This window comes from Podarcis melisellensis, assembly GCF_964234715.1.
Source record: "Podarcis melisellensis genome assembly, chromosome: 8".
NCBI classification, from domain to species: Eukaryota; Metazoa; Chordata; class Lepidosauria; order Squamata; family Lacertidae; genus Podarcis; species Podarcis melisellensis.
In genome coordinates, this window is record NC_138540.1 from 55,091,416 (window position 1) to 55,115,344 (window position 23,929).

The 23,929-nt window shown below is 46.3% G+C and overlaps 1 long non-coding RNA gene across 1 annotated transcript in view; it reads left to right on the plus strand.

The window, feature by feature from the left end:
* LOC309376443 overlaps positions 1 to 2,444 on the plus strand; it is a 40,510-nt gene extending 38,066 nt beyond the window's left edge. The window contains exon 3 of the long non-coding RNA XR_014171191.1: positions 810 to 2,444. This is a non-coding gene — a long non-coding RNA (uncharacterized lncRNA). The remainder of the gene's footprint in view (positions 1 to 809) is intronic.
* Positions 2,445 to 23,929: the final 21,485 nt, after the last annotated feature.

Here is a 23,929-nt window from a genome sequence, read left to right on the forward strand (position 1 = left end):
ATCTTGGGGGGAGAAGCTCACAATGCACCACATTCACTCACCAAAGCAAAGAGGGTCCTGGTGTTTCAGCAGGTAGCATCATTGCTCCTGCTCTGAGGAAAGTGCTAGAGTTGCGTTCATCTCCATGATTGCTTTTCATCAAGCACATAATTATGGAATTCGCTGCCACAGGATAGAACACTATCCTGTGCCAGCGAATCAGAGGGTGGATGGCTGCCTATTGACAACTATTAGCTTTGAAGGCTAAATAGAACTGCCATGTTCATTGACGGTATACCTCCAAGTGCCAGGCACCAGAAGCAAACAACAAGAGGGGTGAAGGCCTTCCTGCTCTACTGGGACACATTTTGAGGTATCTGGTTGGCCACTACTGTGGGTAAAGGTGGAATGATCTATCCATTTTAGTTTCCCAGTTTTCCAACCTTAAATTCTAGTTATCTGAAATTTATAGCGGGGGTATTTTAAAACCTCATGAAAATTCATCTGCATTTTAGTGCAAATTTCTCTTAACAAACATATCTTATATTCAGTTTTAACTAATATGCCCATGCTTGCGAGCAATTCCCCCCAATATGTTGCATTTCTGCATGTTATTCTTGCTACTACCTTAATTTTAGTGCACATTTCCTCCAATATGTGCATTTTTGTAAACACTGTTCAGTTGGAGAATTGCATCACAAAATTCAGATAAGTGCAAATTTCATAGGACAGTTGTGTTTTGATTCACACGTTGCTTTGGAAAGTGTGCATTTGATAAATTGGCTTTTAAATGTGCTCTAAATTGAATGGATTCCCCATCCATACTGCAGGCAGGATAGTAAACCAGATGGACCCTTGGTTTGAACCAGCAGAGCTCTTCCAGTGTGGTTCTTCAAATTGTCTTGGTCACCTTGCATAAATGCAGCCCTCTTCTCTTCTCCAGTTGTGGCATTCTGAGATCCCTAGAGGAAGGAAGGTAAACATCCCTAGATGGCTGTCTTGCCACCTCTTTCTCACAAGAAAGCCAGAACCATGGGTCCTTTTCCAGTGACTTAATCTCTCTCTTTTTTCTTCTTTTCATAACAGCAGTTAAACCATTGTTTTCAGTCTGGTGGAAATAACTTAGTATTTCCCCACTGAGGAGGCCTCCACCTACACACACAAATTCCACGGATCACATCTGGGCAAGGCAAACCACTTCTCTACAGTCAATGAGGGATTTGCACGTGGGAAGTTGCTTGCAAACACTGGCTCTCCTCCAATACAACTTTGAGCACAGTTCAACCCACTGGAATCTGTCTGGTGGAGCACGCTAACTCTGAACTAGATTGTGATCACCAGGAAGTAGAGGGGTGCACATAAAGTTGCGGCATGTCTACTTGGAAGCAACCCCACTGAGCTAAATGGGACTCACTGCCCCCTTACCCAACCTGGTGCCCTCCAGATGTTTTGGACAGCACTCCTGTCGCAGTGTTGCCATGAGCCCAGAGTCTAGCAGCAACCAAGAGTTCTGGGCTGTGGAATCATTGGCTAAGGAGCCAGAGCAGGCTCTCCTTTTGTTCTTATGGCAAGATTCCAGAGCAGTGGGACCCATAGAGCTAGAGTCAGGACCCTGGCAGGCAGCTTCACCTGGGCTCAAGGAACCTAGTGCCAACCTACCTCACCAGGGAGTGCTCCAGGCCAGAGAGCACAGAAGATGTGCTCATCGGCAGTTCAAGGGCTTGGTCCTTTAACGGTGGTAGTTCTCAAAGAGGAGGATGAGCCTAGGAGTGGTGGACCAGAGGTACAGCCCCCAAAGGCCTCTGTCCAACTCTAGCCTTTGCTAGAACAAGTTGTTCACTCTCCCTGTGGGCTCCTCTGAAGGTCCAGAACAGGACACACCACCAAGCTGTCTGAAGGGACTGATGGTGTATCATGAGTCTGATGGAGGGCACCATGTCAGGTTATACTGGTCCCTTGGATTGCAGTCTAAGTGGTGATCCAAAAGATCCATCTCTTCCCATCAATGAACCCTTTAGGTTGCCTCCCTCATCAGAAGGATTTGGATAATAAGAACCTGTTCAGGTTCTACTGCATCCAGCTGATCTATGTGTGAGCAGTTTGGGGAAATGAAAGATGGCAGCCACTGCTGCATCCTGTGCTCTTCTGTGAGTCCCCAGATACCACCCATCCCGCTCTTCACACATCTAGACCACTTGCACCCTTATCTGAGCAGATGAGCCAGCTGCAGCAATCTAACCTGCTGGGTGTTTGCAAAACACTCTTGTGTGCCAAATAATGCTTTGTATTAGCACTAGTTTTATCTGCTTAGGCTTCCTGGGAGGTGCTTCTCTTGGTTAATGTAAGAAGCATGGCACAGCCTTGCTTCTGTTTTCTGTGATTCACTCTGTGGCCTAACATTGTAGCTAAGTAACTCTGAGCTTACAGGGCAGAGCCTTTACCAAATAAATCATTTCTACCCTGCCTTTCAACATGGGGGACAGACAAGGCAGTTCTTGGGGAAGCCTCAAAGCATCTCCTTGGGTTCCAGTCACCCCACCCCATGTTGTTCTTTCATGGGACCTGCAGGGAATCCAAGAGAAGTACACCATTCCCACATGAGTGTGTTGCTGCCTGGCCCTTGGAATCTCTCCAGGGTGGCTTGCGACATACTCTCTGCTCAATGTAAACAGTTGAGTCATCTTCCAAGCTAGGAACCAGATACCCCTAAGCAGGCTGAGTTGCCCATGTTCACCCCCACATTTTCCATAGCCCAGATTGTAGAGCATGAAACTCTTAATCTCAGGATTGTGAAAACCACATTGGGCAAAATGATTCCTGCACTACAGAAGGTTGGACTAGATGACCGGTCCCTTCCAACTCTGCAATTCTGTGATTCCCAGGGTTTGATCTCAAGTGAGGGGCCTGGTGTCATGGAGCAGGCCAAAGTTTAAATGTTTTCTTTAAAACAGAAAGGTGCTTTTCGTGTTTTTCAATGCTTTCCATTTTATATTTCTTGCCTTGCCTGCTTTGTTGTTTTCTGCCCTGGTTTTATTCTGTGAACCGCCCTGAGACCCCCAGATATAGGGTGGTATAGAAATTAAATAAATAACAGCAGCAGCAGCAACAACAACAACAGCAATAATAATCCCAAAGAAAGGAAATACATAGGAATCTGCATTACACCAAATTAGGCTGATGATCCTTTGCAGCTCCTGGATTACATTTGTTTTTCCTGAGAGCCAGTGTGGTGTACTGGTTAAGAGCAGTAGTCTCGTAATCAGGTGAACCGGGTTCGCATCTCCGCTCCTCCACAAGCAGCTGCTGGGTCACCTTGGGCTAGTCACACTTCTCTGTCACAAACTCTTCTTCTTCTTCTTCTTCCCATGCTGCCGAGTCTGTAACATTTGTCTGCATTAATAAAATTATTACTTATTTTATTTATTCTTTCAATTTTTAACCCCACATTTCTTCCAAGGAGCTCAAGGTGGTGTACATGTTTCTTATCCCCACCCTCCAATTTATCCTCACAATAGCCATGGGAGACAAGTGAGGCTAAGATACAGTGACTAGCTAAGGTCACCCAGTATGTTGGCTCTCCAGGGTTGTCATATGTGTGGTTTCTTTTGGGGGGGGAGCCAAGACACTTCCTAAACCTAAAATCATTTGGGAGCAGGGCAGGCATGCTCCCACCCCACTCCCCCTTCATGTCTACCAACACCCTGCAAGAACAAGGCTTGGCTTAACACAATGGATATGTTTCTCCGGCTGTCAATTGGGGGAGCGGAGGACAATCTCCATGACGGCCAAACAACTCTTGATGATGCACCAGAATTCACTTGATGATAATAATAAAAGAAATAATGACAATAAATTTAAAAACAAGACCTTGCCTAGAGATTTATTGATTATCTCCCAGGTTCCCATTATAGCTGTAGTTACACAGATTAAGCTGGCAGGAACATTATCCCTCTGTTTATGGGGCACAGGAGGATGGTAAAAACAGAGATTGTATGGAAAACTCAGCTGCAGAGGAGCGCGTGCAATGGTCCATATCCACCTTCACTGCAAGTAATGGCAATAAAACAGTATGTTGTATGGGGCGGAGGAGAGCAAAGCAATGAGGCTAAGCCTGGCGGCCAAAGGAACAGAACAAATGGAGAAATTATTGAGAGGCTCTGCCAGCCGCATTCAAGCTCAGCAGCAGCAGCAGAGCAGTTTGTTTGCTTAAGGTACTTCTGTTTTGCAGTGGACCAACCCAATGCAGCGCTCTGCTTTGCATGCAGAAGGCCCATGTTCAATCCCTGGCATCTCTATATAGTGTTGGGAAAGAGACCCCTGGTGGCAGGCAGGCAGGGAAGGACAGGGAGCTGGGGATGGGGCCTACCAGGATGCGCCTGGGCAGGATGGAGATCCCCGCAGAAGCCAACACCTGCGTAAAGGCACCTGGTCCACACCCCCTCAAAACTGGGCACCTGGGACCATGGTACATCCCTGTGACTAACAGCCATTGATAGTCTTCTCCTCCATGAAGATCATCATTTTTAAAAGTTGTTAGTCACTTTATCTTGCTCAAGGCAACCCAATGTGACTTAAAGCCAACCAAACAGACAGACCAAAAAACCCCACAGAAAACCATTAATTTAATCAATAATAATAATAATAACCAAGGGGGGAAAGAAATACAATAAAAACATCCCACTCCCTTCTAAAAGACCATAGATCTTGAAAGGCCAAAGGCCTGGTTATAGTTGAAAGCTTTTGCCTGGCACCTAAATATACATAATGATGGTACCAGGTGAGCTTCCTTGGGGAGAACATTCCACATATGGGGAGCCATCACAGAACAGACCCATTCTTATGTTGCCACCCTCTGGATCTCTCCAGGAGGGGGCACACAATGGTCAAAGCAATTGAAATAATACTACAGAACCAGGAGTACTGTATGGCTGTTTTTCCTTTCGAACAGTCTTCCCCAAGCTGATTACCATACTGGTAATCCAAAACATCTGGAGGGCACCAGCTTGAAGAAGCTCAATTAGAGCAAGCTGGCTTGACTTTCCCCCCTGCCTCCTGCAATGAAGTTTCAGTCAAATCTATATTTAGTTCAACTAAAGCAAAGTGCATGTCTATTATTAACAGGGTTGCAGAAAAGTTGTGGTCCAGGGGTGGAGGCGGGCGGGGGGAGCACAGCCAAATGCCCACTTGGAACCCTTCAAGATGACACAGCTCTGACCTTAGTAACCAAATATACACGCAAATAAATGAATGCATGAGCCAGAGATTCCCCCGGAGGAATGACTGCGATGTGCAAATTTGCTTGGGCTTGTTGCCAGTCAGTGGGGATTGTGAAGCTCCTTTTCCATGCCAGCACCCTGTCTTGGAGCCGGGAGACGGTTGACTCCTCTAAGGGGAGAGTTTTGGCTTCTTTTCCCAGCCAATGTTGCTGACTCCAGGGCTCCAGCAGAGGGAAGGAATTTTGCAGAAACATTGGCAGCCCCAAACATCTCAACGCGGTGATTGATAGCCGCCGTAGTTGCCAGAGCTGTTCTCTGTGCCCCACCTCCCCACCGCCCCGTGCCTCTGTCGTCTTTGGCTGGCATTCATCCCCATCTCACCTCTTTTGTTCCATGGTGGCCTTTGTAGATCTTAGCCTAGAAAACTCATGTCAGGCATTTCCACAGAACGAATCCCTCAAGAGGAGAGGTTGCAGCATCTAGGGCTTTTTTGTTTAAAGGAAAGGAAAGGAAGAAGAGACCCAATAGAACAGTGCTTTCCAAAGTGGGTGGCACCACCCACTCAGAGGTGAGGGGATTACCTAAGGGGGCAGCAGGGGTTGCTGGAAGTGTAAATAACTATAAGAGCAGGAGCAGATTTTGAGCTGTGCAAGCAGTGGGCACACATTGGGCGCTGAGCCAATGGGGCACCATCTCAAAACCTGGTAAGTGAGGCACTTGGTTTTGGGAAGGAGGCATGAGGCTCTGACAGGGTCTTAGCTTTGGGAATGAGGTTGGAAGGCTCTAGCACCCTGCCAGAGCCCTTGTGCCTGCTTCCCAGAGCTGAGTGCCTCCTTACCAACCTTTTACCCAGAAGGGAATTCAACCCTGGAGCTGGAAAAGGGCACAGGGAGTCCTGGGAATCCTGCAATTAGCTGTGATTCCTGCATTGCAGGCAGTTGGACTAGCTGACCCCTTTAGATCCTTTCCAGCACCACAGTTCTAGGATCCTATGATCCTCTGGGTGAAGAAGTCACAAGGATGTCTTGCTGCTACTTGCCACTCCACTTCCTTGTGCATTTCAGGGTGTCAAAAGCCGTGTGCCTCAGCCACACACTTGGCGTGAGGGAAGGGAATGCCCCCAGAGCTGTAAGGAAGAGCAGACACAGCAGCAGCCCTCTGCATAACTGGCTCTTGCTATTCCAGGGTCAAAACCTCGCCGTGACCCCTAATAAGCTGAGGGCTTTACAGGAGGTAGTTAAAGGAAGAAGCCAGCATTGTTTTGTGCTCTGAATTGATTGTAGAGTCACCGGCTCATTGAGAAGTTTAAAAGTAACGTTATAGAACAATACTTTTATCTGCTTGTCCATATCGCAACATAAGTGGTCGCAACCTTCAGCTGATACCTACTTTCTGCATTTGCCAAGCTTTGCATTCCTTTTGATGACTGTTTATTAGTTCATATGTTCAGTATTGTTCACTGATAATCCAAATCCATAAATAAATTAAACAACAGCATAAAATAGAAGTTTAGAAGTCCATAACTGTCAAGTGGGCAGTGGACTACCCTACACTTGAGGTAGCCAACCATTCTGTTTATAATTTGAGATGTGCTAAACTGAATGGAGGGAAGTCCACCTTTTTATGGTAGAGGTCGGGGGGGGGGTCTGGAGCGTTGCTGCAGCTTCCTGGGATGGAGAAGGGCATGGTAGTGGAGAGGTTGCCGTGGTGCAACCGCACTGACAAATCCCCACAGAATCACAGAACTATGAGGGTGGAAGAGATCCCAACATCTAGCCCAACCCGTTGCAATGCAGAAATCACAGTTTAAGAATCCTAGTTTACCTAGCCTGTGTGTGTGTGTGTGTGTGTGTGTGTGTGTGTGTTCTGAAGATAAAGAGGAACACTGGGTGCATGCCCTAGTTACTGAAAATGGACAGAAAGGCATTCCAGTAAAGTTTCCGAGCAGAAGAGTGACTCATCTGATCCCACTGTGGATAAGTTCTGGGTTAGATGTTCTCACTGGATTGCTTTTGTCCAAAGACAGACATTTAGAAAAGGAACTGAAAAAGGCTGACTCTCGAGGGTGGGTGCCAATAGTTCCTTATTTGTGCTTCAATAAAAGAGCTGCAACATTTGAGCTTCTAAATTAGATGAGGGCAGTGTGTGCCTTGCCTTCTCTTACTTTCTTCAGTTCTCTGGACTTATTGGCTGCAGTTAACCTTGGCTTGTAAGTCACTGTGGTCAGGGGTGAAGATGGAAATTGTGCCATCTGGGAACACAGGAAGCTGCCTTTCCCTACATTAAGGATGAATTAATCTGTCAATTTCAGTTCCTTCTTTTGTTCTTTCCTACACAGAGCAACCTTTACCTCCCTGGTGCCCTTCAGATGCTCTGGACTACAACTCCCATCACACACATACCCCCCAGCAATACTTATGGGACTTGTGGTACAACACAACTGGAGGTCAACAGGTTGGGGAAGCCTGCCCCCAGAGTTTTAGATGCAGCACCAGAAGCAGAAGTTATCTGCAAATCTAAAAACTTCAGTGAATTCACCTGTGCATGCCCACAGAATGGCAAAGCATAAGGGGATGACTTGCTTGTGTGAAACAGCCTGTCTGCAGCTTGCATATGTCAGATTCAATACTTTCCCCATTGCAAGCAGTTCTTTCATTCCCCACCCACAAGTCACAGATCAGCAAGATGCCGAGAACTGCTTTGAACATGACACCTAAAATGAAAGTGACTTCACTCTCCTTGACTTGCAGGCTCCTGGATAATGTGACCACCTGGCAGCAAATTCCAGTTTGCCTTTGCAGTTATGTTGGGGAGGGAGGGAGAAAACTGTGCTTCCCCCTGCCTGGAAATGGGGGAGAGATTCCTTTGTTTTGCATTTCATTCATCATTCATTTAATGAAACTTAGACCCCACTTGATTGTAACAAAAAAACAACAAACAACCCTCAAAGCATTTTACAAAAAAGATAAAACCATCAAATTATCAATAGATAACAATAATAGAGGAGAACCTGCTCCTTGATTTCAGGAACCATCATGCAGAATTTGGTGGTGAGCTAGGACCTGGGAGAGCAGGTTTTGAATCCCCACTCAGCCATGAAGCTCACTAGGTGACCTTAGACCAGTCGCCATCTCTTAGCCTAACCTACCTCAGAGGCTTGTTGTGAGGATGGAATAGGTCAGGGGGAACCATGTATACCTGCTTTAGATCCTTGGAGGATAAAAAGGTGAGATATAAATGTAATAATGAATAAATCTTGATTCAGAATGGTGTCAGGTTGTATTAAAACATAGATGAAAGCCTGTTCCTTGATTCCAGGAAACATCATGCAAAATTTGGTTATGATATCTTAAGAGGTGTGCAAACTCACAAACAGACTAACTCATTTCCAAAATATGTAGTGTATCAGACATAACTAGGCATTGTATTTTCAAGAGACCCCAAAGTGTTTTGACTCAAAACCATGAGTTAATCAGAGTAGATGATTGTGGGTATGCTCACAACAATACTTATGTAGGAAGGGTCTTTAGATGGGAAAACATTCAGGCAAACACTGAATTAATTGTTGTAATATAGTTGGCATGAACATACTGAAATTTTCTAAGAACACAGGTGGGAAGAATGTCCCCTTACACACTCCATGTCAATTGTCTTGGAAACAATTTTTGAGATATCAAATATCTCCTTGACATCTTTTCCCCTATTTTAAAAATGACGTGTGTCCTTCTCACCATCACTTCCAATGAACTACTTTTTATATTGCTCTCTTCTTAAGTGCACCCTATTTCTTTACATAGCACACTTTCCCCAAAGTCATGTTTGCGACCCATTTCCCTGCAGTACAAATTTCAGTGAGTGAAGATCTCTAAAAAGGAAGATGACTCAGACAAAATCAGCAGCATGCTCACTTTTCACTCCCATCCAACTGTAGAGAGAGAGATAACATGAGGCAAGGTGCATCACGCAGAGAAGGAAAATAGGGAAGTCTTCTTTCTATAAATGACAAAAAAAACCTGCTTCCTGTGTCCTGCCCGCCCCACACCCACTGAAATGCATGTTGATGTAAGCCAAGAAGGATTTCTTCTTATCAAACTAGATAAGATTTGCATGTTAACAGAAGATCCAATTGGTTATCTTTTCCTGTTGAAATGGTCAGAACTCAGACCATTCTCTCTCCTCCCCAAGGTGACATCACCAGGAGAGATTTATTCTTGTCCCGCTTCTGCTGTGCTACAGCCCCTCCCAACAGGAATAACCTGGTAGCAGTGGGGAAGCATTGCAGGACAACTCAGAAAGAGGAATAAATTCACTACCAGTGTACTATCAAGAACACACCCACAATAAATTTTAAAAACCACCTGGAGGGGCCCTTTTTGTGACATCCAAATCTGGGTCATGCGTAAGGTCTCCAGTTCTTCACCATGACCCATAACAATAGGACAAACTTGATGGCAAATTGTGGTTAAGGAGGAGGGACCTTAACCATGATCCTGGGTTCAGTGATATGTGAAGCCAGTGTGGTGTAGTGGTTAGAGTGTTGGACTAGGACCTGGGAGGTAAAGGTGAAGGGACCCCTGCACTTAAGTCCAGTTGTGAACGACTCTGGGGTTGCGGCGCTCATCTCGCTTTGCAGGTCGAGGGAGCTGGCGTTTGTCCGCTCCAAGACAGTTTTTCTGGGTCATGTGACCAGCATGACTAAGACGCTTCTGACACAACGGGACACCGACACCAGAGCAGCGCACGGAAATGCCATTTACCTTCATTCCGGAGCAGTACCTATTAATCTACTTGCACTTTTTGGGGTGCTTTCGAACTGCTAGGTTGGCAGGAGCAGGGACCAAGCAATGGGAGCTCACCCCGTCACGAGGATTCGAACCACCAACCTTCTGATCGGCAAGCCCAAGGCTCAGTGGTCATTCACTCTCAGCCTATCCTACCTTACAGGGTTGTATTATAGGCAAAATGGGGGGGTCTATACATGCCATCTAGAGCTCCTTGAGGTAAAGGTGGGATAGAAATTCAAAACACACAAATAAAAAGTCTGTGGAGAAAGCAGTCATGATCTCTTCCTCAGGAGCCAACACTTTTGCATGTGTTGTGGTTTGGCTTAGTGTGACATGCAGACATGGCTGTAGTGTTGTAAGAGCTTTCACTTCATTGGATGCTTATAGATTACAAAACCTTCTGACCAGTTGAATCCGCTAATCCTTAAAGTACCAGAAGTTATTATTGCTGTTTCTGCTGTAAGCAACAAATATGGACTTGCCCTTCTGGAAGTTGTCTCTAAAAAAAATAAACTGCTTTGGATCCCTGGCTCTAATTTTAATTAAAGGGGAAAATGTATTCTTTGGCTAAACCAAATGCCAAACTCCTCCCCCGCAGATAGGAGAGCACCGCTGGGGTCGTTCAGCAGCTATCCATCACATGAATGTTTTTCTCCAAATCTCACATAACAGTTGGTCTTTTTCTGTGCCAAAATGATGCATATATTCAAGTTGGAAAACAAACAAGGGGGCTGTTCAGTGTTTCGAACAATAAACTCTGAATCATCAATGGAGGCCAAAACCCAGTACCTTTATGACTGAAACCAAGGTCATAGACCAAGACCCAGCTCTGAGTATGGTGTCCCCCTCTCCAAACATTTGAATTAAGAAGGAGCAGGCAATCAACCCTAACCGCGAACACAAATGGTACACAGCATCTTACATAGGAATCTGCCTAATACTGAGTCAGACCATTGGTTCATCTAACTCAGTGTTGTTCACACTGACTAACAGTGGTTCTCTGGGTTTTCAGATATGAGTCTTTCTCAGTTATACCTGGAGAAGCAAGGGATTGAACTGGAACCTTCTGCATGCTCTGCATAAACACAGCAAGAGAGCCCTCCTTAGAACATCCATCCATCCATCTACCTCAGGATTATTTTCACTGAGTAGCAAGAACTCTCCAGGGTTCTGGACAGGAGTCTTTTCCTCAGCTGCCTGGAGACACCAGGGCTTGAACCTGGGGCCTTTCCGGTGCAAAGCAGATGCTCTACCCTTGAGCTACGGCCTTTCTTCTGTTCACCTCATTGTTGAGACAATGCTATCCTCCTTCCCTCTTCCTACCCCTTGCCAAATTTCAACAGCAAATTTTTTCCCCTAAAAACCATGTGACACAAGGATTTTAATGAAAATGGTGGCTGCTAAGCTTAAACCTCCTTCCCCTACACAAACCAAAACTGCACCCCATTCCCTATGCTTGATATTTAATTTAAAAAAAACAAACCCAAAGCAGTAGTTATGTAACATGCAGTTAGGCCCTAACTGGTTATGCTCTGACTCTATTCAGGTGTCATGCCTGGACAGTCTTTTTCACTATGGCAGAATATATTGCATTTCTAGTTAAATAGTAATTATTTCTATATTTGCTCCTATACCTATAGATTAACATAGGCAACTTGTATGCAAAGTGTTTTCCTTTTTTGTCCTCTTGTTGGGTGATGCGTTTCCTCATGGGGGGGGGTGTTTAAGTGGCCACCCCAGCCAAGGTCTGCCTTGTGAGTGGAAATATCAGCAGATCTGCACAGACCTCGACTCCCGCTCGCCTTTGCAGAAGATGGGTGCAAATCAGCTGCAACCTGACAAAATTATGTGTGGGTTTAAGCCAAAGATCATGATCATGAATTCTCCAAATGGACTGTGAGTCATGTTCATACAGTTTGTTCCCCCCCGGGCACATGTACACCACAATGCAAACCACAATGATAAAGAGGTATTTTCTTTTCTTTTCTTTTTCCTCTTTGCTCAGTGGTTGAGTTTTGTAAACACTGCAGCAATGAAAGCCCTGCTCATTGTTTCGTTTACTACAAGGGGTGGAAGGGAGAAAGCACTGGGGCTGCAATCCCATGTATAGCTAACAGGAAGGAATTCCACTGAAACAATCAATCTCCCTTTCTTGTTCACAGAATCACAAGATTGTAGAGCTGGAAGAGATCCAAGGGGCTCATCTAGCCCGAACCCTGCAATGCAGGAATCACAGATTTCTTGTTGTTGAACAACAGGCCATCACAACCTAATTGTCAACAATTCCCACATATGTGTTGAACGCCAGTAGGCTAATATGCTTAGGTGAGGTTCCTCCATAAAATGAAAGAAAAAAATAATAAATACCGTTTAAATGACATACTTCTAAGGTTCATCCATTTCAATGGAAGAGTTAAGGACATGCTCAGCTTTATCCTGGCCTGTTTCTTAGCGCAATTTGAAGTGCTGTTTATGACCTATAAAGCCCTAAACAGCTCAGGTCCAGGCTATCTGAAGGACCATATTCTCCCATATGAACCTTGAACCCCAATTCTGGGGGAAAGGCAGGATGTAAATAAATATTAATATAATCCCACTGGAAATCAGTGGAGCCCAATCGTGTCATTATAAAATTGGACAGGTTTTGCAAAATGCAACTACACAGACTCAGGCAGGTGATTGTGAAATGCCAGGGACCAATATATTAAATTGGTCCTTAGTGTTGAAAAGAAGTCAATTTAAGCCCTCACTTACAGTAATAGTGATAACACTTCCCACCCATTGCAACTGTAGACATCGCCAAACTAGCTTCCACACTGCCTGGGACAAATTTTGTCCCGATTTTATCTGTTCTGCTTGATGCAACTATTGCCCTAAATCTGCCTGCCTTGCCTTCCAGAAAACACTTTGTTCTCTCAATCATCAGGCATTTCCCAAGTTGTCAATATTTCCTCATGTGGGGAACATGGCAGCACGTAATAGTGAACAAACCCAGTGACAGAACATAGTGCATTAACATAAGAACATCAGAAGGACTTGCTGGATCAAGCCCATCTAGTGTAGCATTCTGTCTTCAGAGTGGCCAATCAGATGCCTGTAGGAAGCCTGCAAGCAGCAATTGAGCACAAGACTGGGCAACTGCAAGGGTTCAGCTTGCCCTGGGACACCCTCCTCTCCCCAGGGAAGGATTGTGCTGTTGTGCTTGGATCCAGCTTGCGGGCTTCACACAGGCAACTAGTCGGCCACTTTGAGAACAGGATGCTGGGCTAGATGAGCCAATTGGCCTGATCCAGCAAAACTCTCTTCATGTTCTCCATATATACTTTGGAGCTTTTGTGTACTTTCTTGGCTTTTGTTTTTTAAACTAAATAAAAGGTATTTATGCATAGATACAGAGGTAACTGCACACGTGTCCAGAATGGGAAAAGGAAGCTGAGCCTGAGGATGGGGAGTGATTGAGGCAGACCCTCCAACAGTCTGCTAATGAAAATAAGGATGTGCATCTTCCGGTGCCGCATTCTCGGGGGACTCAGCTGACTCACACAAAAGTGCAGCGCAACTGCAAGCACCCACGCTTGCTCACCCTCCTCCCCGAGCTCGGTGGTGGCATGGGGGGGGGGACAGGACATTCCGGGATCCAGTTAAAAGCCAGAGTGGCTTCTATAATTCCAGCATGTCCCTGGAAAATCGGGACAGTTGACAGGTATGGATTGAGGGAAGGGACAGAAAAGACAGCCCACATACATTCCCATCAGGTTCCACCCACCAGTGTGGATGGCAAGCAGCAGGATAGCAATGGAAGTCCATGGCTGCAAAAATTGGAGTGTGTGAAAGCTAACAGGCCAATGCACAGACAAATAAAATCAGATCTGAATGATGCATGTGTGATATATGGCCTGCTTCTGAAAGCACCTAATTCAGCCTAATTACTTCAGCAACTGTTCCTCTTTCAGCTCCTTGGAAGAAAAATGGGATACAAATATCAATAATAATAATACTACAGTGGTACCTCTGGTTACAAACTTAATTCATTGCGGAGGTTCATTCTTAACCTGAAACCATTCTTAACCTGAGGTACCACTTTAGCTAATGGGGCCTCCCGTGTGCGAATTCTGTTCTCATCCTGAGGTAAAGTTTTTACCCAGAGGTACTACTTCCGGGTTAGCGGAGTCTGTAACCCAAGGTGTTTGTAACCCAAGGTACTACTGGAAGAAGAGGAAGAAGAAGAAGTCATGTTTCCACTATTTTCAACTTCATTGCCATGCATGTCCCGTTCCCCCAGGAAAGTTGTTGTTGGGTGTGTGTGTTGCAATCCCCAAGAGAGGATTCTCTTTGCACCTTTTCACTAAGAGTTGTAGAGTTGTTTAACGTATATTTTCTCCACAGCAACAAATGGTTAAGAAGAAATCCAAAATTCCCAGGGCCAAGGACACTATAAATCCTGTGCTTCTTCCAGCATTTTCACGCCTGTTTCCACCAGTTTAGAATGACAGCACCCCATTCTTCAGTGGCATTTCCCTAAGGTGTGGCAGATGCCTTGCACTCTTCCCAGCCTGAGGCACACACACAGCGGCTGTAAATATTGTCTGTGCTGGCGGTGTGTGTGTGTGTGTGTGTGTGATGGGTTCCTGAGATTTCCACTCCCAAATGAAAAGGTGTATCTAATGTGAGGATTTTTCCGAAGAGAAATTCATGACCACAAAATGACGGCATGTTTCTGGCTGTCATCTTTCAACAAGTTCTAATATCTCCTCTCCTCATTTTGAGGTTCTTCCGAGAAATCAACCATTTGTCTGGGAAAGAAAAGAAAAGGAGGGCAATGTATTCAAAGGCATCCTTTTAAGTCGAGAAATTGCAGGCTGGTAAAAGACGGTCGCTCAGTACTTTTCTTCTGCTTTGCTTGCAGAAGATCTCCGGGTCAATCCGGGCAATCTTGTCTTCTGACAGATATATATCCTGTCTTTTTCCCCATCATGGAACCCAAGGCAGTGTGCAAGTGGTCCCAGACAGTTGCCCATCCAGCCACTGACCAGGTTCGGTGCCCCTTAAGCTTCAGCAACATGGCTGCTCCATGGAGAGCTGTTTCCAGTCAGAATAGACAATACAGAGCTGTGGTGACCAACAGTGTGAATCTAAATGAGGCAGGTTCCTCTGTTGATACAAGTGATATGCAGGATTTGGAGACATCGATAGAATTCATTGTTTGTTGTTTAAGAGTATTGAATATCTTCTGGAAAAGTGTTGAATATGGCCTGAAAATGCTTGTAGGGTGCATTCAGACATGGAGAGTATTGTGTTAGTTTTCCAGGTTACGTTGTCAGCACTTCTATCTCAGTTGCTAAGATTCCTTTCACACTGCAGTACCCGTTGCATTATGGAAATGTGGCTCTTCAACCAATATACCTGCACATTGTGCTAAATTTAAATCACACCAGTGTGACAGAACCATGAATGTCACTGTGCAATGTTGCTACTCGTCCACCCTTCCTGCACATGCCTGCTTCTGTTCCCCCATGATTCCCCCATGAAAACAGCAGGAAAGAACCAAATGCTGCTATATCACCCCAAACCATGCCTGGGGGCATGCAAACAGATTTTTTCTGGACTTAGATAACATGGAAATGAGTGCTAAACATGCAATTTATGCCATTAGCTTTCTGAAGTTGAGAGAAAGCTCAGATATAATGCATAAATTAACAGTTTGGGAAACAGCAGAGAAATGGCATGAATTGTTGTGCACACTTTTGCCTACAGATGAACTTTTTGTGGGGGGGGGTGTATTGCTTTCAAACTTGTAAAACGAGAGGAAGGCATGCAATGTGTGCATACCTACTCTATGGGAAGAAATGCATCTCTTAAACCGCATGCAGACATGCCTGCAGCTTTTATCTTACCTCCAGCCTCACAAGCAGGGCCGTCTTACCCATAGGTGCTAGGGGTGCAGGGCACCCTGTTGCCAGGCTCTCAGGGGCACCAGGCCAAGAGTCAGGGGCCCAAGAGTTGAGTTTGAGGAAGAGCCCGCCCATCGGTCGGAGTGCCGCAGTGGACTCTTCTGCTGCAGGTGGCTCTGCACCACAAGTTTGGGGGCGACTGAGCCAGTGAGACGCTGAGGTGGCTGGCCAGCTCCGCCCTCCTGCACACCTGGGACTTGGCAATTGGGGGGCAGGCGGATCTTAGAGCCCTGCTCACAATCGGGGGAGGGGGCACCAGGCTTAAGACAGCCCTGCTCATAAGTCTGCAGCTAGGTTTGGCTTGACTGTGATCCTGCATGAGGGAAGCATTGACATGCCTTAACTCCGACACTAAAGTACTTCCTTCAAATATCAAAGAAGGGCCATAGCTCTGTGGCAGAGTTGTTGCTTTGCGTGTCCCGGGTCCCAGGTTCAATCCCTGACAGCATCTCCAGGCCAAACTGGGAATATCCCCTGCCTGAAACTCAGGAAAGTCACTACTAGTAGACAATACTAAACTAGATGGGCCAGTGGCCTGGCTCAGTTTAAGGCAGTTTATTATATTCCCATGCACGTGATTACATATATTTCATGACTGGCATTTAGGGGAGTAGTTCACGGTTCTGCACCTGTTTGCCTTTTAATTATTATTATTAATAATTTATTTATTATTTATATTCCGCCCATCTGGCTGGGTTTCCCCAGGCACTCAGGCGGCTTCCAACAAAATATTAAAATACAATAGTCTGTCAAACATTTAATCATATTGTCATTACTCATGCTCAGTCCATTGCTGTTAACATTCCATTAAATTTCTATGAACTTGGCCCACTATGGAGATTTGCAAAAAAGAGAGAGAAAAGCCCCTGTTTTCTATTCTTCAGGCAGCGGCATTGTTGCCTCTTGCACAGTGGGTACTGTTACTATGGGTCAGCCATTTTATTTATTTTGGGTAGGAAACAAAACAGAAGGTTTAAAGTCAGTATCTGCGTGTGAATGACACAGATCTTAGTAAAACATCCTGGACAGAAACAGCCACTGTAACATGACAACAAACCCCACAACTTCCCTCACCCCACCCTCCCTTCTCTGTCGTCTTGCAAAATTGTGAACAGCCACATGCAGAAGAAAGGCTTTGCTGTGAAAAGCAAAGAGAGCAACAGTATTGTAAAAATGGACCAAGATTTTGGACTACGCAGGGAGAACAAAGAAGGACACAACACACACACACATATAGACAAGAGAGGCATAACTATTAAATGGGTTTGCCAAGTTCATTTTATTTCCTTTTCTTCTCCATTTTAGTCCTGCTATGATTTAAGAGCATTTAAAAGTATTACTGTTTAGAAATAGTATTTATTTCATTTTTATTTTGCCCTTCCTCCCATGGGAGCCCAGGTTTGGTGGACCAAAAAAAAAGGGGGGGACAATCTCAGAATAAAAACGTCTTTAAAATGCATCTTAATCCACAATGTCCCTGTGGACACCAGGCATCTGTAACCCGTCCTAACATTCCCCTGTCCAGCAGGATGGTCTGAAGGATCCCAGCAAGCAAGTTCACCGGCTACTTCCAAGCCTTCTTGCAAACAGGAAGCCTTGTGGTGCAAATTTTGTTCCTGCAGCTACACCAAAACCTCTTTGACTTCCTCAATCCCTTCTGAAGTCACCATTTGAACCTCTGCTGGTGGACGAGGGGAGCTGCCTCACCCCCTAAGTTAGTGGTCGCCAAAAAAAATTGTGTCACCACCCGCTTGGTTCCATAAACTCATACTTAGTGCCCCCTACCCTATAAAAGTGTTATTCAGATCAGTGGTTTGCTTGACCACTAAGGAAGACAATGACACAATAAAATTCAAAAGAGGGACAATTATTGACACATTTATTCAGAATCCAGTTATTTAATTCAGCAAAACTGATGAACTTGATCCCGGGATACCAGCTTTTCAAAGTCTGAAAGTCATTTACACTTCCGGTCCCCCACTTCCCTGGCTGCCCCCTTGCCTCTTAGCACCCCCTAAGTAATTCCAGTGCCTCCAGAAGGTGGTACCACTCCCTGTGGGAACCACTGGTTTACACTGACCAGCAGCCGCTCTCTGGGGTTTCAGAGTATGTTGTCTCTCAGACCCAGCTGAAGACACCAAAGACTGGACTCTAAGCTAAGGCCCTCTCTGCAGAAAACCGTTTTCCGTGCATCACCCTGAATAGCCACTGAAACACAATTAGCTGGAAGTGGCTCTTTCCTAGAACACAGCCAAGGCTGGAAGAGATGGTCAAGCCAAGCAGTTTGACACTCCGCCAGGCGCGCAGGCATCTGCACCACGGCCCTCTCAATTTCACATCAACTTTTGTGTTCCAAGAAAAAGAGAACTAGCGCTGGGCTGACAAGCTGTTGCAATCGTATCTGCTGTCGAACGGAGATTATTTTTACCTAAATCTCTCTAATTATGCACAAGCGGCACAAATTAGATGCTATTATCACCTCCCAGGCCTCCTCTGCGCCCTGTTCTCCGTCTGGCCAAGGGTTGCATATATTTAGACGCACTAAGGACATTTCGTATGAAAGAATTAGGAGGACCTCGTTGCAAAGATCTGTTTCCTGCTGGCCTGGAAGTCATGGGTTCCATCCTGCAACCCTTTCCCCTAAGCCCTGTGGGCCTAGAGCAGAGCCAGCCAAATCCAGACCTAGGGGTCTGATGCAGCTCCTGCCCCCCCCCCAGCCTTTCTTTCTGGCCAAGACCCCATTGAGTATTGCAACAGGAAAAAGGAGACACTGTGCTGAAGTGGCTGCAGAGGTTTAAACCTCTCTGCCCAGACCAGTGTCCTGGGGGGGGGGGGTTGAGCAACTGCTCCATCTCTTGTCATCAGAACCATTACTTGGTAAATGGGGAGGCAGCGATAGTCCCCACCCTTTGAAGTTTAGATGCACAAATCAGCTGGTGGGGGAGCTCTGCTCTTCTGTGCATAGGAATATGGGGTGGCTACCCCCACCATGGCCCCCCAGCCCCCAAAAGGTATGTCAAGGATGAATGTGGCCCTCAGGCTGAAAGGGGTTTGAGGTCCCTGTTTTAGGGAGCGGTGAGGAAAATGCACTCTGCACATGCTCAGAGGCACTCTCTGATCTCTTCACATATTCCATAGGCTGCCTTGAGGTGTGTGTGGGGGGGGGGTAAAATGACACTAACATTAGGCCCTGGAGAAGAACACTTTGACATGGAAGATGCTGCCCTCAGAGCAGCTAGCATGGCAGGAATATATTTCACCCCTTTTATGCCCACCACTGCCATGGGGACTTAAGGGCATCTGTGAGGGTCACTCCACCCATGAGGTCCCCTGCAAGAACCCTTGCCACTGCTGCCACCACCTCCACCAGGCAACCCTGGTAAGTGAGGCTTCTGTGGGTGCGGGGCAGCATCCTCAGGAGGCAAAACAGGATGAGCCACCCCTGGCATAGACTGCCAATCCCCCCCACACACACACACAGTTGCCCTAATTTGATATGATGGAGGAGATCCCATTTCATTCAAAAAATTCTTTCTCCTCCCCATTTTACTCATTCATTCATAAAAAAACACACACACACACAAACACACACACACACACAGCAATTCTTATTTCCTTGGCCAAGGGTCAGGCCCGAGGCAGCCTTTCCTTCCATTCTGCAGCTCCAGCAGAGGCGGTTTTAGGGTAGCATGCCTGGTTCGGTTGCACTGGGCACCATGCTGCAGGGGGCGCCACAACCATGCTGCTGGAATGGAGTGAGAGAGGCAGGGGCACCCAATTTTAGCGCTGCACAGGGCGCCACTGAAAGAGCTCAAATCTGCCACAGGCCCCAGTTCTGCAAATCACACTTGGAGCTAGGTGTTCTCTCTCTCTCTCTCTCTCTCTCTCTCTCTCTCTCTCTCTCTCTCTCTCTCTCTCTCTCTCTCTCTCTCTCTTTCTCTCTGGTGGCATTTCCCCCCCTCAGGCCGAAGGTCAGTGGTATTTGCTTGGCACGCAGAATGTCCCTGGTTTTCCAGGTAGAGTCTGGCAATGTCCCCTGTCTGAAACCCTGGAGAGCCATTGCCAGTCAGTGTAGACAGTACAAGCTTGATGGATCAATGGTGTGGCTCGCTTCTTATGTTTCCATGTCAGTTAAGACCCCCGAAACCAGAAGCAGCAAAGCTGTGAGGAAAGCAGCCAGATTTGTTTGCCTGAAGTCATCGCTCTGTGGATGAAAGCCTTGTCAAGCCACCACTTAATATTGCCATGATTACGGCCAGGACTTCTTGTGCTCACTGACGCACCTCCTTGCCTCTGATCTGGGCTCAAAAGGCACTTGCTGAGATTACCTGAGTGTTTAGCCACCCAATCAGTTCACGGGAGCTTTGGAAAGGGAAAAAAACAAAACAATAATTCACCGCAAACTCACCGCTTTCATTGCCAGAATTACAATCTAGTTGAGGCAATTTATCAAAATGCCCTGACAGCCTTAATGACTGGGAGTTTCAAACCTGGCTGAGCTTGTAAACATGTAGGAGGGAGAGTTTTTGGCAAGCCTAAGGCTGGGTACGCATTACTGTATATGCCTTCAAAGTACATCGGAAGCCCATTCTTTCCCTCCAATAATTCTGGGCACTGTAGTTTGTGAAGGGTTGCTGAGTATTGCAGCTCTGTAAGGGGTAAACTACAGTGCCCAGAATTCTTTGAGGGAAAGAATGAGCTCCCAATCTACTTCACAGCCTTGAAGAAAAAAGAGATTCTTGCATCCCACCCACACAGACACACACACACGCACAGAGACACCCTTTACACACACCAGCAACTGGAGACTGGAACTGTCTTGACTTATGGAGAGGAAAGGAAGATTAAGAAGGTTTTCTGCTGAAAATCATCAAGCCTCTCACAACAAAGACAAATAAATTGTCTACCTTTTCAAATTATAAAGAGAAAGAAAGAGGACTGGGGTTTATATTAGGAAGAATAATATATTATATATTATATATCATATAATAATAATATCAGGAGATGCAGGTGGTGCTGTAGTCTAAACCACTAAGCCTCTTGGGCTTGCTAATCAGAAGATCGCGGTTCGAATCCTCGCGACGAGGTGAGCTCCCGTTGCTCAGTCCCAGCTCCTGCCCACCTAGCAGTTCAAAAGCACGTCAAAGTGCAAGCAGATAAATAGGTACCGCTCTGGCAGCAAGGTAAACACCGTTTCCGTGCACTGCTCTGGTTTTGCCAGAAGCGGCTTGGTCATGCTGGCCACATGACCTGGAAAAACTGTCTGCGGACAAACGCTGGCTCCCTCGGCCTGTAAAGCGAGATGAGTGCCACAACCCCAGAGTCGTCTGCAACTGGACTTAACTATCAGGGGTCCTTTACCATTTTAATAATAATATATGAGAGGGGCTCCATGTAGGACCCAGTCAAGGCCCTGCTGGGCTCTGATCTTCTGCACTGCAGTGAAGCTCCTACTCTGTCCGCAACTAACACCTATGTCAGCTGCACAACCATGCCAGAGATGACAAATTCAATTGGCTTGCATATTTCTTTAAAAAATAATAATCACAAACAGGGATAAACTGGAGGTTGGAAAACTGACAAAACCAGAACAACAAATTTGAACATATTTGTCCATCTGAATCCCCACCCCCCACCGCCCATCCCCGTCTCTCTCTCTCTCTCTCTCTCTCTCTCTCTCTCTCTCTCTCTCAGAGAGAGAGAGAGAGAGAGAGAGAGAGGAGAGAGAGAGGAGAGAGAGAGAGAGAGAGAATCAAAGGAAACAACTTTGTTGTTATGTACAACATGTGGGGAATCACTCCATGTTCACATTAACACCACACATTTAAAGCACTGTGATACCCTTTAAGCAGTCATAGCTTGCCCCCAAAAGAATTCTGGGTAGCAGTTGATTATTAAGGGTGCTAAGAGTTGTTGGGAGCTGTTCGTTCCTTTCCAAGAGCTATAGTTCCCAGAGTGGCTTAGAAGTCAACCCCTCTTCACAGGAGACACTAGGAACTGTAGCTCTGGGAGGGGAATAGGAACCTCTTAATAACTCTCAGCATCCTTAACAAACTACAGCTCCATGAATTCGGAGAGGAGGGGAGCCAAGACCAGAGCACGCCAGGCACTCCTGTCTTCCACTGCCTCCCGCAGTTTGGTCAAACTCATGCTGGTAACTTCGAGAACACTGTCCAACCATCTCATCCTCTGTCGTCCCCTTCTTCTTGTGCCCTCAATCTTTCCCAACATCAGGGTCTTTTCCAGGGAGTCTTCTCTTCTCATGAGGTGGCCAAAGTATTTATCACCAAATATTTGCAAAAAACCCAAAACAAAACAAAAAACTCAGCTTCAGAATCTGAAATCAGAAGAGTCAAGTACGACCTCATGCAATGACAAACAAGTTAGGGAAAGCATCATTTAGATAATTTCACCGGCATGTACCTGGCAAACTGGTCACAGGTTTTTAGCATTTCCATGTTTTTGACAAACTAGTAAAACTGTGAAACTTGACTTTTCAATCCAATGTAAAGTCACCAAAATAAGAGAGGAGACCTTTTCTTTTCTTTTTTTGCAGACACTTCATCCGTTTCCCGCATTCTGTGAGGAATTTAAATGATTCTTGATGCTGGCAAAGTTCAGTTGTGAGTTGGCAAACCGTCACATAAAAGTTTGGACCGTCAGACTTTTTCTGGGTGAAAGGTTAGGTACAGCTTGCAAGTTTTCACCAGGGCATTAATCCCGCTGTGCTCTTTTTCCCACATCGTGGGAGCCTTTTGCTATCAAACCCCCAAAAACAGAAGCCGCAGAGATGAGAGCAGGGCGCGGTCCAGAGACGGAAGGCAACCTGTGAGGGGAGTGAGGGTTCCACACAGCTCCGCCCTGTTTGCATCCAGAGTTACAAAATGTTCTTTGTGTGCAGAAGGTCTCCAGCTTGATCCCCAGTGGGAGACACCTGTCCCTGGAGAGCTACTGCCGGTCAGTGCAGAATGTAGACCAGTGGTCTGCCTTGGTATAATAACTGTAGGGGTGGGACAGGTATTGCTTTTGTTTGTCATTCTGCTATGCGTCTTTGTGTTTTTATATTGTAAACTGTCCTGTAATCTTTGGATGAAGGGGTGTATAGAAATTTAAGTCAGCTTCCTACGTCCGTATGTTTGGTGTCCCAGTGGCACACCAGGGATCCTACGCACATACAGATGTAAACATATAGATGCGTAGAGCTACTCCACCTAAGAGATTATCTTGATAACCCCAGATCTCCCTTCCCACCCATAGTGGAGGAACTCTATGCACTCGTATCAGGGTGTGTGCATAGCCCCGTGTCAGGCGTGCAGTATCCTCTCCTCCCCCGGTAGCCTCGGAGGCAAGAAGAACAAACAGTTCATATTGTACGGCTTTTGATTCAGTCGTCTGGTAGCAAGACAAAAGATCCATGTCTCCACACATAGGAGACCTCATTGGCTACTCTGAGCCCCGTCTCCCACAACATCCTGGAAACCTACAGGAAGTCACAGGAGTCACATCCCTCCGCATTCTCTGTTCTTGAAGGTGGAGGGACCGTCGAACCCTTGGACCAGGAGGGTCTCCCATACTCTCCAGGGAGGTCTCTGCTGTCTGCTCTCTAAATTCCCCCTCCTCCTCCTCCACTATCTCGTAACTGGGCATTTCCTCATCATCCCTGTCTCCCTCTCCTCCTGAAACTGCTGGAGACGGGGTGGGGGGTGGGGGACGGGGCCAAAACTTCCCACTCCTTCTCTTTTGAGAGGAGCTGATCAGACCAAGGACTCATTTCCCATTCCTCCTGTTCAGTCCAGTCCCTGACACTCCAACAGTGGCTGGGTGGCATGGGGCCACATCATGGGGAAAGTGGGGGTTTGGGCAGCATAACCCTGCCACCTCTCAGGACATTTCTTCAATTTCTCTCTGCAGTGGAGGCTGGTCCGTTAGGGAAATTGAGGCACTGCCCCACCAACCTCAGCCAAACTCCACGTCCCTGCCTACAACCAGTCCAGGGCAT